The sequence below is a fragment of the Paramormyrops kingsleyae genome, chromosome 11 (genome assembly GCF_048594095.1).
Source record: "Paramormyrops kingsleyae isolate MSU_618 chromosome 11, PKINGS_0.4, whole genome shotgun sequence".
Classification (NCBI taxonomy): Eukaryota; Metazoa; Chordata; class Actinopteri; order Osteoglossiformes; family Mormyridae; genus Paramormyrops; species Paramormyrops kingsleyae.
This window is the reverse complement of record NC_132807.1, coordinates 13,163,748-13,167,624: the sequence shown is the minus strand read 5'-3', so window position 1 is coordinate 13,167,624 and position 3,877 is coordinate 13,163,748.

Sequence of the window (3,877 nt, the reverse complement as noted above, 5' to 3'; positions counted from 1 at the left end):
AATTTTGTGCTTCGGTGGCCATTGAAAGATGAGGCAATAAACTGCTAAACTTGAGTAATCACACGCTCTCGGGGGATTGCCTCCGATGGGGATGGTCAAAAAAACCTTGAAACGCGAACCCCTAGTGCACAACTTTAACATTTGATGAGATTCATTATTGTAGGGGGCTGAATACAAGTGTCCTCTGATTACGGGCCTTTCCATTTAAAGTCCCCAGCAGTGTGCGCTGCCAAGCCGAACGTCAATGGGATTAAAATCTCAATTCAGCCCAGTCTGTTCTCCAGTAACAGGATTTCATTAAAAGCAGGGGGGGTGCAGGATGGACTCAAAAGCACTGAAACAGCTGGCGTATAAATTATAAAACTGCTTTCTGCTAACTGAACACACCTTCAGGTTACAGACCCATTATTATTTAATGTTCACAGGAGCAGATTTAATGTAAATTGGAATCTTCCTTCCTCAAACCGCCTCCTCCCCCGACCTTCTCAATGCCAGGTATTCCGTAGCCAGGCGACAACAATAATTACGCAAACCAATTAACATATGAAAATAACATTAATAAAGTGTCTGCGAACTGTATCCAATCAGTTCCTTTTCAATGGTGTGTTTACGAAACAATTAAAACTAAACTCATACTGCACGTCATTAGCATGGAACCCGCTACCAAAAGCTGACACAAGTGTGGGGGCTCCCCCTGATCCTTAAAGGTACAGAGGTACCGGATTTGCACATTGACAAGGGCCCCCCCCGCAATAAATCGATCCGTTTGTATCCCCCCAAATGGTATATTAATGCAAAAACAGAGGAATATTTAGTGGTGCCCAGGAGCTAATGAATCAATCGCAGTGCACTGGTTGATAATTAGATTGGCACAATTAATACTAAACTCAAGGTTTATCAATTAGCGGGCACCTTTGTCTTTGTATGTGGTGAATGCTGTATTCCCTGGGGCTGATGCTTAGCTGCCCAAGGGTGTCTTCAGGGTGATTTTCAGGAGCGGCAGTGAGTTGGGGGCAGATAAATCTCTCCAGCGCTGTTACCCGAAGCTCTTTAGTCCGCTGCCGCTGATTGAAATTACAGGCAAGTTAATGCCTCAGCAAGTACACAAATGAGGATGGACATATTAATAGGGAACACAAATGCCTTTTCTCCACACAAATGTGGAGAAGAGCCCCCCAGCATGCCGTTATTAATACCTTTTAGTAGGATTTCGCCAATAGCTTTTCCTCCTGAAGTCTAGGCTTTCCAAACGTCGGCTGAACGTGCGTGTGTTTAATTTTAAAGGGATGGGGGGGAGCAACTACATCGCATTATAATCATGCTGCAGACGCAAATGGAATTGTACTCAACGCCAAGCCCGCATCCCTCTGCTCCCTGCGCCGTTTAATGCAGATTTAAAAAAAAAAAATCATGAAATTTACATTTCATTTCAAAGCGAGCGGCCTGCCTGTTATCTGTCAGTGTACACTGGGAAGGCCACCCACATGTGTGCCCAGACAGGGCTCTGTGGGTGTAAAGACAGAACAAAGGCGGTCCTCACAGCGACAGCCATGTAAGAAGCGTGAGCAGACATCCTGACCACACCCGCAACGCAGCACAGAAAAGCGACCTGCAGACTCTCCCTTCCAATGGGACAGAATCCATATTTCTTCTTGACTTTCAAAGGCCGTGTAAAAGATTGTAGTGATGGTAGGGGCCACCCCTACAATGCATCTACGGGCTGTAATGTAACTAAGCTCCCCCCCGCACCGTTTCATTTTCAGACCATGAACCGAGGCTGCGATCACGTGCTGGATTCCTCCAGCAACGTGCAAATGCAGAAGATTTACAGCCAATTATATGTCGGCCTTTTTAACATTCAATTTGGCACCCAAAGTAAAATCTTTAAAGTGATTCTATTACATCTTTGTATCCATATCCTCACTGCCAAGTTCCTTCTTTTCAATGCGACAAATTAGTCCTGCAAAGATGATGGAAACCTTTTAGTGAAGTAGGCTGGCAGTCTGCTCCCAGGATGCAATGCTCCCAGTGGCTGCATCTGCTTCCTTCTTTCATCTTACTCTTTTGTTAAGTGGGAGCTGTCATATTATGAGGAGAATTGGTTGCTCTTTCCCGCCCCAGAGTTGCGCTTTTCTCTCGTTCCAGTAGCTGGCAGGGTGGCAGGCCCGTACAAAGGAGAATGCACCAGGAACACAGAGAGGAGTGCAGTAAGAGGAAAACAGTTTGGGAATTAAGGTCATTAATTTTCTACTTTCAAGGGCTGCCACACAGACAGAGATAAAGTCAGCGTAAATATTCCAGCAAAGTTTCCCCTGTTTTTCTCCTCTCCCCCTTTTCATCGGCAGCCCATTTATCTCCCCGCTGTCAATTAGAGGCAAAAAGCAAAGAACTAATTAGGAACTGTGCAATTTTAATTAGCTGTTTTGATAATTAAACTAATTGGTTCCCTTGTGTTTCTGCAATGTGCACGGAGTTCTTTTTTGATATCTGTGCTGCAGATTTCCCATCCGTTGGTTAATTAGTTACTTTTGCATTAAAAAGGAGCCTTTCTTAATAGCCTTAATTTGCAGCTGAAAAGGGAATCTACCGTCAATAATTTGTGTAATTGGTAACCGTTTGATTGTAATTTAGAAGCACGGCCGGACAGCTCTGCATGTCTAATTCTTAATGACTGGGATTAAAGATGGATTAAATGTTTGGTTAGGCGATCTTTTTTTCCCTCCTAGACAACGCTTAGTCTATTTTTAGCTGCATCTCCTCTGCTTTAATGAGAAAGTGTATAGTGAGCGTGTTTTAAGTAGGTTTGACAATTACAGCGAGCACCCCCTGTAGCCTGGTGGCGGTTTACAGGCTTCCGGCTTCCGCTGCTTGTGGGTCCAGCAGCACCACAGAGCCCTGGACACGCCAGGACTTCTTATGCCAGCTTCAGAAAAACCACAGAATGTATTAATAATATCTTTAAAGACCAATTTGTATCTTACGCCTACAAAGGAAAAAAATGCAGCATCCAGCCACTAGGAGGGGCTATACCATAACTCTTTGGAAAAATCAAAATAACTTTGTCATTGATGAATTGTAAGTTTTAACAAAGCTCTCTCCATCTCCACGTAAATTTTGTTCAGTGAGATAAAGAACTAAAATTGAAGCAGAACTTTGTGTTATTTAACTCTGTGTTATTTAAAGCGGCTGCTTTTATTGAAATTAGCTAATCTGTCAGATCATCTATGGGATTACGTTCAGTCTTTGTGTTTGCTTGGTGTTTTTTATGCAGCAGCCTTCCACACTGTGTACACATCTCAATGTGAGAAAGCAGACCGAGTCTGGAGGTGCAGCCCCCTAGTGGTACATAAAACAAATTGCCATTGTAATAATGTAGAGCAAAGCAAGTGATTTATACTGAAGTGTTGTTACAATATTTTTTAAACAGCACCTGCAGAAAATGTCATGAAAAATTGTATATACATTATATATGTTTCATTTTCTTGCCTTTGTTAGTAACATACGGTCACCAAAACTATTACAAAAACTGAAAATTGTATCTAACTCAACTAGTGCATTAATTTTAATTTTTAAAATATACAATCATAATATTTGTCACATTAACATATTATATAACATATGTGTCACCATAGTATTTGTGTCACCTTAACTGTGCAAAACTGGATTTATTGCATCTTATAAAGGAAAAATCACTCCAAAGAAACAAAACTATGCACAGTGAACACACGGTGAAACGACTAACATTTATCACCCTCTAACATTGTAGGTGATTCTGAAGAACGTGTCCATACAGCCTGTCCTTGTTGGTGACCTAGAAAATACCACATTTGCTATGAAACACAGAGTATGCACTAACCCACCCACCCCCCCCCCAAAC